Source organism: Fundulus heteroclitus, chromosome 1, assembly GCF_011125445.2.
Source record: "Fundulus heteroclitus isolate FHET01 chromosome 1, MU-UCD_Fhet_4.1, whole genome shotgun sequence".
Lineage (NCBI taxonomy): Eukaryota > Metazoa > Chordata > Actinopteri > Cyprinodontiformes > Fundulidae > Fundulus > Fundulus heteroclitus.
In genome coordinates, this window is record NC_046361.1 from 27396786 (window position 1) to 27409296 (window position 12511).

Below are 12511 nucleotides of genomic sequence, written 5' to 3' on the forward strand. Positions count from 1 at the left end.
TTTACATTTTCTATCTGCTCTAATATCTGTCTGTTTTCTAATATTGTCATTTCTCTTCCCCTTTTCACTTCCAAATTAATATTATCTGAGCTTTGTATTTTAATAAAACTCTTGGCCATCATATCTACCTTCTCTTCATCCTCAACTGCTATTACTTCACCATCACTCAAGACTGGATAACCATATTCTCTTTTAATCCCATTCATTCTTCTTATTGACCATACCTTATCAGTCTCTGTTTCTCTTCCCACTGAATTACAAAAATTCCTCCGACAATCCTTTTTTGCATTTGTTATAGTTCTTCTCACAAGAGCCTGACATCTCTTATATTCTATAAGATTCTGTGAAGTGTGATTCCTTTTGAACATTTTAAAAAGCTTTATTTTGATCTTTAATTACTTTATCACATTCATTTGTCCACCATCAAACAATCTTCTTATAAATCCCACCTTATTTCTTCTTTAATGATTGATTAGCAGCAAAATTATCAACTTCCATTTTCACATGTATTTTTCCCAATTCCTGCTCAATTGGCACTACTGAAACATCATTTCTTTAAACCCTGAACATTATACTTTTCAATATCTAAATTTATTTGTTATTATAGTATAATGATCACTTCCTATTGTTGTATATTTAATTATTTGCCATGAACATACACCTGCCAGCGAATTTGAAATTATTGAAAGATCTATTACCGATTCTATACCTGTTTATATATTAACTCTTCTGCCCCTTCCATCATTCAAATGGAAGTTTTTTATTCTCATTAATTTTTAATAACTATTCCATTACAATAATTTTTAGTACCCCATAACGAATTATGTGCGTTGGTACCACACCAAACAACTTTTCCATTTAGATAATTATCGATTTCATCCAACAATTCATGCTGAAATCTTTTACAAGGATTATAAAAATTTATTAATTTAATACTTTCCTTTTTATTCCAACCATCTACAACTATACACTCTAATTTAACTCCTTTTGCTAACAATCTAAATTGAATTACTGTTTTTAGAAATGTTATACAACCCCCTCCTTGAATCTCATTTTTATCTCTATGTAGCCCAGTATATCTTTTAATAACAAAGTCTAAATTAGGTTTGACCCAAGTTTCCTGTATACATATGTCTGTTTTTTTGCTAAGATTTATAAGGAACCCTTTAAATTCTTGCCCATTTGCTATTAAACTCCATGCATTCCACTGTAAACTAATCAAAGTGCTCTCTCTCCTGATGTCCCTGACTTCCCATGAAATATCTTTAATTCCAAAAAACTTCTCCATTCCTTATTAATTAAATTTTCTCAGTTTTGTACTTGACTCTGCACAATTAATCACATATACGTACACTGAACCACATAATATTTTCTTTTGTTAATATAGGTTCAGTTCTCTCTTTTGATGTTACCTGAGGAGTTTGATTTTGTTGAACATTTTTCTCCCTCCTTTCAGTCTGTCCTTCCACCCTTTTTACAGCTTCAGCATAACTGATTTTTGCTCGTCTTCATTTTTTCCACATCAATGGCTTTCTTTCTAACTTTACAGCCCCCAAAGGTCACTCTTTGTTGTCCCCCACAATTACAATCTTGAACATTTTCGCCACATTCTTCATATTTATGATCACCTCCACATTTTGGACATCTTTGTTTTCCTTTACACACTGCCGCAACATGCCCGTACCTTTGACATTTGTAACTCCTGAGTGGGGGATGGATGTAGGGCCAAACTGGAAAGCTAATGTATCCTATCTTAACCCTCTCAGGAAGTATATTTTCTTGAAATTCTATCATTACTGATAAACTTTCTCCATTTATTGTTTTCAACAATCTTTTCATATGATTCACCTCCACTTCCTGAAGGCCCTTTTTAGGTATTTCTAAATCTTCATTCACAGGTATTCCTGTTATCACTCCCTTTGTCCCATTCTTTTCTCGAACAATCCTTTTTTCTTTCACATTTTTTCTACAAATGCTTTCGACGTTCAAAGCTTTGTTTTTCTGTTCTTCTGTTTTACAAATGATCATTACACTCTAAACTCTTAGTGTTTTCGCAAGACATCTTTCCAATCTTCTTAAGCTCTCTTGATAATGCAATAGGTCCAATCTGAATGTTTTCATCTTCTTTTAAATTCCTCTGTAACAATCTTGTTTCGAACTACAGGGGTTCCTTTCTCTGAACTGTTTTCTTCCTGAGTTACTTTATTGACAAACTTTCATTTTCTCCCCTGATTCTACCACTCCCTATTCCACTAACATTAGCCCAACCACTCAAATCCATATCATCATCATCATCATCATCATCATCATCATCATCATCATCATCATCATCATCATCATCATCATCATCATCATCATCATCATCATCATCATCATCATCAACCTGAGTCGCCATTCCAGTCCAGTCACAAACCAGTTTATGCCGAAATGGCTTTTCTTTTTATCCAACACACTTTCTGCACTCCAGAAGCTCTGATTAGGGTGGTAGCAGGTGGAACTAATTAAGGTGACTGGAGGGTGGGAGACAGGGCCGGCCCGAGGCAAAAGCGAACTAAGCGGCCCAATTTTTCTGAAAAAACTTCTGAAACTACTTTGAATATAAAATGATTACATACTTTTCAATAAATGATAAGTTTTTTAAATTAAGAGTAATCTTAATTTGAATGTGCTTTACTGGAGGCATCCCTGCCTCCAGTAAACAGCTATGCTGATATGTTTTGGGTGTGTTTTACAGTTAAAACAAACTTTATTTCCAAAAGGGTTTGGTACATCGATGGGGCTTTAATGTTTGTGTTTTCCAGTCCACTCATTAGAGACAAAACAAACCTGTTTTATCTGTCTGTCTTAGATATTTTAAAACTACTCAGCATTTAGGCATTCAAGTTTTACTTGTCAGTAATTACTGGTTTGAAACATCATGGAAAGTAATGAAAAAATGCCATGTACTAGTAGAGCAACTGAGAAGCAATGTTTTGAAAATACAGACAAGCAATAAGGATGTGTGTGACGTTCATAGAACCAATAGTACGTAACTAAGACATACCAAAGTGTTCTCTAAGATTTTACATAACAGGAAATTGGATAAATACATGAGATAATCTAACAGGAAGAAACACCTACTGTGCAGACTGGAAATGTATCATTCCAAGTTAAGTAACTTTTGTAGTTTCACTGCAAAGATGCAACATTGTTGATGATCTGTGTACCAAACATGCAAAATGTTAATTTGTCCTGTTGATAGATGTACCATAATATATATTTTCAAAAATATAATTTTTGCTGCTTTTGAAGAGACACGTACAACCAAACATATTATTAGTTAGTATTTCTTTTAGAAGTAACTTGTCATTTAGATTTAAAACAAATCTCCTTCAGCAATGGCTGGCAACACTTGAGTTTTGTGTCAAGAGACCAAGGCATAAATCACATGTGGTTACATGAGCTACCTACCTTGAGGGTATATACCTAGCAGACCTAGCAGACCTATACTTATGAGCATACATAGTGTACAGAAGTTCATTCTCACAAATAATATTTACAAATACATGGTAAGAAAAATGTAAGCACTCCATTAACTTCATAAATTAAAAAATGCCTTAACAGGAAACACTCCACTTAAATTTAATTTCCCTTTGGGATAAAGTATTTTTGAATATAATTGAACAAATAGGACATTGTTCAATTCACTGGCAGCCAATCTGATGCCTGCAAGCATTGTGGGCTTGGCCTCCTTGAACATTAAGCCTGCCCCATACACATTCTGTGTCCAGAACAGGTATCAGTGAGACTCAAGATGATGAGCCTTTCCCTGCTGCTGTTGGTAAGCATTTTGTTTTTTTTCTGTTCTGTTTGAATTAATTCAACAAGAATGTCATTAATAACATTTACTAAATCCCTCAAAAGTAGTTTTCAATCATGAGATTTGTATGGCTCAAAGCTGAAAATAACATTGCATATAGGATCCATATAATCATACTAACATTCCGGTCTAGGTATGTTTAAACTTTGTGTCTAGGATTTTAATTATTCATAATCGATTTTGCTTCAGCTAAGGCTATTAAGCATTGACAGTTGTTGATATGCAGTAGGAGGATTAGCTTTAAACATCTTTTGCTCAAAGTAAGGAGCACAGAATGTAAACATTAAAAACTGAATTATTAAATAACAGCTTTTGTGTGCAATGTCTTTATGTAAATGTTGGTGTTAACATTTTAAAAGGATTAAAATTCTAAGGAAAGGGAAGTACAAAACCTGTGGTTTTCCAGATAATACACGTCATGGTAGATCAAAGTATCACCTTTCAGTTTCAATTCCCTGCCCTGTTCCTGAAGTACTTCATTTTGCGGATGTTTTACTTTTAACAGGAAGCAGTGTTTTAATGTGCGCAGAAAACCTCAATTAGAAAGGTATTTATGAATGCACACCCAGATTCCAGTCCTCAGATTCTAACAAAACCTGTAGAATGCTTTTCCAAATGATACACATTGCAGAGAAGAATAATAGTAAGTTAAATGTCAACATTTTCATTCCATTCTTAATTATATAGCACCGATTCACAACACCTGTCATCATATGGCACTTCTATCAAATCGCACAGACCTAAGAAAAACCCACCAGAGTACATCAAGTCTTTGACTCGATGCCAGCTGCTGGTATCCAGTATGAGAACAGTGCCAGCAGTAAATGTATCTGGTGAGGCAATTTTACAACTGCTGCTTTTATTTCTCTGAGACGCAAACCAACTTTAAACCTGTTTGACGCAAAAAGAGAATTTACAGTTAAAAGTTAATTAAACCAACAGCTACGCTGCTCAAGATTCAATCTCTTTACGATTCAATTAATAAGAGGACGAAATCAAATATGAATTTACATTCATACATTTTGCACCAACATATTGCAACAACACTGTTATCTGTTAATTTTAGTTTATTTAAAATTTTATTTTGAATTAATAAAACAAATAATTGACTATTAACTATCAATCAATGGCTAATTACATTAAAGTTTGGCCAATCCAATTAAGTGTTAATGTCTGCTTAGACCTTCTTTTGGTGTTATAGTATTACTGCCATCCACCAAATGCCACTGCCGGTCATGCTAAAGTGGAGCCAGACTGCAGTAGCAAGAGAAAAAGTAATGTCAGATGCAACATGAAGCTGTCCAAACAGAGTTTGGTGTGGGATTAATTTTGCACTGTTTAATCAGCATGCAATATGCTCTTAGTGGCATTCTGCTTTTAAATATTAACACTTAACAAGTAGGGCTGCACAATTAATCGCATTTGCAATATAATCACGATTTAAAAAAAAACTATTTCCAAATCACAGAGGTCAATTAGTGAATCAGATACATCCTTTATGTGTCAGTAATATGTTTAAAGTTGGTTTGCCTCCATATGGAAGGGAAGACAGTTGCAGCTCTGAGATAATCACATTTTATTATTTGTTTTAGAGTTTAAATAATCATAGTGTTTTTACTAGACTTTCAGGAATCTCACCATAGCATTAAGTACTGGTCAATCAGTTTAATACATAGACTTGTTTGTTGGTTGAACTTTGCACTTTATGTTCAACAAGGATAGATGTCCAAATCAATTAAAAGCTGTTCTCTTGAATAATATTCTGATTAATAAAAACATTAAAAGTTTTTGTTATTTAGTTCTTGTTTACAAACATCTTTATCTAGAGGCCATTTTTGTTGCTTGTGGTTAATGCAGAGAAAAGTAAAAATCAAATCATAATTTTGGTTGAAATATATCGTAGTCAGAATGCAATAATTTCGGCTCCGAGTTGAGATGCAGTGGGTCTTTTTGCACCCAATCTGCACAGGGATGAAACAAATTGATGTGTTGTTTGTATATGTTTAAAAAGACATGATAAATTAAACTGTTGCATTCAATCGCAATATTAAGATAAAAAAAAATCGCAATTAGATTATTTTCCAAAATTGTTCAGCCCTAATTTCAGTTAAATAGTTTTTATTTAGCCAGGCTGTCTGGTGGAGCAGAATCAGTTTCTCAACCAAAACTCACAGATTTTCTCAGAAGGCAAGGAATTGATAATAGAAAAGCGAATGACATTACCCAAAAAAAACTGTAATGTGATAGAAAAGGAAAAGATGCTCAAAGCTTACATGCTCAAGGATTAAAAGTGTTTCATGTGTTTCATCCTCTTCAACTTGTTTCTATTCAGTAACCTAATAGGTTACTGAATAGAACATATTTAATATATTTAACAACTATATCCAAGTTAAATCATGTGAGAAAAACAATATTTGTTTATTCAGTCAGTATTTAACGCAAGTGGCACAATATAATATAAAAATATAATTGTTGGTCTCTTAAAATGTAGCATATTGTAAAAAAAAAAAAAAAAAAAAAAAAAATGAGCCCTTCATGTTATGGAAAGGCCATCTTGATACAAGAGAAAACTGGGATTTTAAGAAAATGGTCACTTATCATTTCATCGTTGGACGATCAATAAGATCAATCAACTTTAGATTAACTTATTAATCAATAACTTGCATCCCTAGTATCTATCTGTTTGTAGGTCTGTGTTACCTATTGAGGAAATTAACAGACAACAGATTTTGAGGAGTTAAAACAAGGAAACAAAGTACAATGAATCAAATGTAACAATGGGGTGTGTAATACAGAACTAGGAATCACCCCAAAATTAGCACTTAGAAAGATTTATTTTTGTTGTAAAGGCAGCGCCCTAAGGAAACTGCATCATGGCGGGGTCCTTGGCAGTCGGAAGGAATGCTCCTGCATTCTTTCGGCACGCAAGGCCTCAGTCAACCATTCCCCGATGGATGGTTGGATGGTTGTACTGAAACTGTAATTTCGATTACAATGCAAATTGTAGCTGACAATAAGGATTGATTGATTGGTAGTTGTTTAATGGAAAACCCTAAAACACAAAAACATTCAAAAACTCGAAATTACAAAGGAAATTGACCCAGCTGATCATGGCAAGTTTTTTTTCCCCTTGCGGAATATTCATGAGCAGGAATTTATCAAAACCAAAAATCCTCCCTAAGCCTACTTCTACATATTATTTTATATTCACAGAATTATTTTTGAATTAAGTTAAATGTAACAGGCTGAACATGGGGTCGTTTTTCATGCCTTGTTGCTTCTGTACTTATTATTCACGTTTATCATTTGCTCATGGTTTAGCCCTGCTTGTCCTGCCTGACAGTAGCACAGAGGTTAAGGAGTTCATCCTGCAATCGGCAGATTGCCAGTTCAATCCCCAACCCCGACCATCTCAGTCGTTGTGTCCTTGGGCAAAACACATCACCCAAATAACATGCGGGCAGTGGTCAGAGGACCCGATAGCGCCGACGTATGGTAGCCTTGTCACTAGCTCATCACCTCGATGGTGGTGAGCTAGAACATAGCACACCACTGTCAGGGTGTGAATGACTGACTGTGGTGTAAAGCGCTTTGGAGGTTGTCAGACTAGTTAAAAGTGGTATACAAGCCGTTTACCATTTTGCTTCATTATGGAATGTCTACATGTGAAAAGATGCTTTGCCACATTATTATTATTATTATTATTATTATTATTATTTTTATTATTATTGTTATTATTATTGTTGTTATTCAGCTTTGTTTCTCTCCAAAGTCGTACCTACACATTTTAACAGATTTTTGAGGGCATTGTACCACATAAAATTGACGAGTAAGCACAACTCTCATCACATATAAGGCACATCCGATTGTAAGGCGCACCATCAATTTTTGAGAAGATTTAAGAATTTTGAGTGCGCCTTATAGTACGGATAAATGCAGTACAGAAAACACGCAAGCATTGTCCTTGTTTTAAAAAACATATAGAGTGGAGCCATATTTTCCCTGAGTCCAGCTGCTTACATAGTTTTAAGAAGATAGGTCAGATGCTATTTTAATACCTTAAGTTTTAATAACTCCATTAACAGCATGGGGGATGCTTTGTGAAAAAGTCCTGAAAAAAAAAAAAAAAAAAAAAAAAAAGAAAACGCAATTGAGCATCATGACTGAACTGACACAGAATCACCAACAGGTCTGGCAGAGAAATAAACAGGGAAAGTTAAATGGTTTATTTAGAAAGTTACTTAATGTGTTTTCAAGGTGTTTTTGAAACACTTGCGTAGCTCCCATTAGCATTCTTCGAGCCGTGCCATTGCCAATGTAATTCAAGTGTGTTGGTTATAAAAAATGTTATCTAGATAAACAGCATTTTATAGTGATGTTCATGTTATTTCTGTTAATAGATTATTGAACTTGAACAGAAGTTGTCACTCATTTCTTCTATATGTGTGTAGTTTGCTGTTTAAAAATGCCAGTGCTCGAGTCATCCCTTTCAACTGATATCAGCTCTTGGGCTGATATTCACCAGACAATACCTAACAGAGAGTTATTTCATGGACCGCGGAACGCATTTCAAATTGGTCAGGCCCATCTGTCCGGCGCGCATGCGCGAAAAACCCGGATGAAAGTGAACTACCCATTTATTTAACTTTTTTTTTTCTGATGTTCCAGCACACACGCCGTATTTATTTCCACTTACAATCATTATATTACAGTTAACACAATATTTACAGAATAAAGATACTTTTAAAAGAAAAGTCAAACTCACCCCTGCTCTAAATATTCCCGAAAAAGTGTCTCCGTCTGCCATTATGCTGGATGAAGTCCTATCCTCAAAGCATCCACTATGGTCAAAAGATCCCTGTGTGTGTGGGCGCACATCAAGCTATTTAGTCTTTTCTGGGTCATTGTTGATCTCAGATAGGTCTTGATACGACGGAGGGACGAGAAACACCTCTCAGCACTTGCAGTGGACACAGCCTTAAAGCTAACTAAGCTAACGAAACAAACGAAGTAGCGGTCATTTTGTTTACATCACATGACACAATCAGCCAATAGGGTAGTTCACGCGTGACGTCAGCGCTACGTCCAGGTCCGGCGTGTAGACACAAACAGTACTGTTCTCGTCTACTACATGACAAAACGGGTGATTTAGAGCGTACTTTTAGTTAGTTTATTTTTGTAATCTAAGCAATGCCTACGACTTGTTGTGCTCCCGGTTGCACACAGAGGCATTCCAAATCGTTGGATGTACGTTTCTGTCGTTTACCGAAGGAGGAAGGACGAAGAAAGAAATGGACAATTTCAATGAAAAGAGCACAGGCAGACACTCCCAATGGACTGGGGGAGCCATCATACTACGACAGAATTTACAGTCTACACTTCATCTCCGGTAAATACAACTTAATTCTGCTCTAGTCATTGTTCTACTTAAATAGCGGCGGAGGGGAGGTGGCGATCGCTACACAGGCCGGCTGTCTGGAGCAGTTTCTCTGTTTGCGTCCGCCATTGTGTTCGCCTTTTGCCTACCAGTCACGCATGCGCGAAAAACCCGGATGAAAACAATAGCAGTGAACTACCCTATACATTTTTAGATGGGATGATTTATCGCTTTCTCATTGGAAAATGATGCTGCTGCCATAGACTATTGTGCATTTGAAAAAATAGCTATTGAATAATTTAATTTTATTTATATATATTATTTTACATGTTTGATCATCAAAAGTAGGTAGGGCCGCCGCCCTACCAGCCCTACCAGTTCCGCGGTCCTTGAGTTATTTATTAAACATTAAATAACTTTAAACAGTGTGTAATAGCACAACACATAAAACACTTTCTATGGTAGCTCTGTAATTTTTTTTTAGCAGTTTAGTGGAAAGTCCAGTCCGTTTTAGTTTCCTGAAGAAGGAGACCCATTGTTGGGCCTTCTTCACCCCGTGGGAGGTGTTCAGTGCAGGAGACATCAGAGGAGATGTGAATCCCCAGGAACCTAATGCGGTCCACACACTCCACCATCTCCCCCTGTATGCAGAGTGGAGCATGTTCAGTCTTCCTAGCTCTCCTGTAACCTATTATATCCTGTTCTTGCTCGTGTTCAGGATCAGATTGTTCCTGGAGCACCACTGTGTCAGATGTGTTTTTCTTTCTCCCTCACCACCTGGGACCTGTTGGTGAAAAAGTCACTGATCAGGAGCAGAGTTATGGATAATCCCATGTTGTGGAGCTTCAGAGCCAGCATGTCCAGGAACACGGAGTTGAAGGCTGAACTGAAATCCATATGTAGCACCCCACTGCCCTGTCATGTAATAACTGGGACCAGAACGTTAACAAACTGGTGCGGTGCCTTTTTGGGTTTGTTAATTCTGGTAGATACCATGCAGGTTTACCTAACTTAAGTCAAAACTTAGTCTTCTGATCACTCTGATTACTGCCAAAACTTAAATATCTCTCAAACTAACAAAATAAGGTTTGAGCACTTTTCCTTTCTCAACAATTTTTCTTTCATTTAAATTAAACAACTAGCTCCAAAATTTTTCCAACACTAGAATCCAAATGTTTAGCACTAACAGTACTCCATACATTTACGGAATAATTACAGCTTGAAACACACTGTAGTGAAGTTGTTTGAAGTTGGATATTGGATATTCAACCTCTGTGGAGTCAGCGGGATCTACCTCACGGTTGATCCAATTGAGGGACTTTGATTTCGGCCAGTGTCTCTCATTAGCACCCCTCTCCCACACTTGGTGGGACCATCAACAAAAGTTTGAACCGAGCACTCTTGAGAAACAAAAATCAATAAATTCCTTATCTTGTGACCAGCTAAGACAAAACTAATACAAAATCATGTCAATAGATGACCTATGTAAGGCACACTTGTTTTTATTCAATTTTAAGCTATTTTCAATTTTTAAGATATTTTTAAAGACAAAATTTTTTTTGAGGGACAGGCACAATGATGCATGATTGCAGGCAGGCAGGGACGATGGAGAGCTGAAGTGGTCCTCGATGCACCGCTTGTGTGCTTTGCTCTTTGGATGCCTTTCTTCAGTTCACTTCTAGCCCTGCTGTAGGACCACACTGTCCTGTCCACCCATGGTTTCTGGTTGGAAAACACTGATTGTTTTTCGAGGGTAGGTAAGCATCAGCATAGAAGTGAATATCAGAAAGCACAGGTGATGTATAATTATCTAGATCAGCATCTCTCCAAATACATCCCAGTCAGTGTGTTCGAAACAGTCCTGTAAAGCTGAGCAGGCCTCATCAGTCCCAACCTGAATGGTTTTGGTGACTGGTCTGGTTCTGCAGATTAGTCGCTTGTAGGAAAGTATCAGCTCCACCAAGATGTGATCTGATGGACCGAAGTCCATCAGATCAGCAGCAGCAGCTTTATACACTCCTGGGATAATGCAGTAAACTTGGTGTGATATCCCATGGCCGAATCTGCTCCACTGTAGCTGGCTGCTTGCGGAATCCACAGGCTCGTCCCCAGCAGCTCCTCGGGGCTTCGGCATTGTGGTTGTTGGCGTGTTTCCTTGGGACCGTCTCTCCTCTTCCCTTGGTTGGGGAAGGCAGATTTCCTGGATTGGCCCCTCTTGGGCACCTGCTTCGATGTTCTGGGGAGCGGGTCTTTGGCTCCTTACAACCGCTATTGAGCATTTTTATCATGGATAAACCTTTCATACACAAGCGCACTCTCACCAACACCTACAAGTGCTCGGTTTCAGGTACTTACAGACTGACTTCTATACAGAAAACCCCTATTATTATTTTCTCCTGTCACTTCATATATATCGTATTGATTGATACTGTATATTCTTCAGTAATGGTATCAAGGCTTTGGTTGATCTTTAATACTTTATCGGCTGGTTGTGCTGTGTTTTTTACATCTTTCTTTGGAGGTGAAGAAGCAGACTGTGGATGTTGTATCGTTTTCTCCCTTTTTTGTCCTCTTTCTTTCACCTTTTCTCCTTTTTTTCCTCTTCTACCTTCTTGTTTTAGTGTCCATATAACTTGAAATATTCCCTGCATAAATTATAATAAAGCTACTTGCATATGTGAACCAAGCGGAGCACTACTGCAAAAGCAGTAAGAATCCACTTGTGAAAGTAAAATCTCTTGAGATCTCTTTGACATTAAGACAACAATTCTTATTGCCACATTGCCAGACAGGACACTATTAAAAAAAAAAATCTTCTGTTACAATTACAGCTGCATCCAGGTTGCTGTTCATAAGTCCACTGATAAAGCAGTAAAGCTCCTCCTAGGCGAGCTTAGCATTAGCTTTAGGCTGGATGTATGTGACAATAATAATCACAGAGCTAAACTCTCTAGCCAGTTTGAATGGTCTGCATTGAACTATTGTAGGTATTCCAGATTGAAAGAGCAGAACTTCTCGATCGCTTTTGCTGCTGTGCACCAGGTGTTATGAACGTACATCGATAAGCTTCCACCTTTACTCCACTCTGCAGTTCAAATTTTTTTTGTTGTGTGTACCCTAAACCTGTTTATGTTCTGAAAAAAAATGTCACCTTTGGAAATGTGCGGTAACAATAAAAGGATTCTTGATAAATTATGTTCAAACTCAAGAAGACTAAATGCTGAAATGGAATCAGAATGTGCTTCAATATAATTTTATATTAATTGTACTTATTC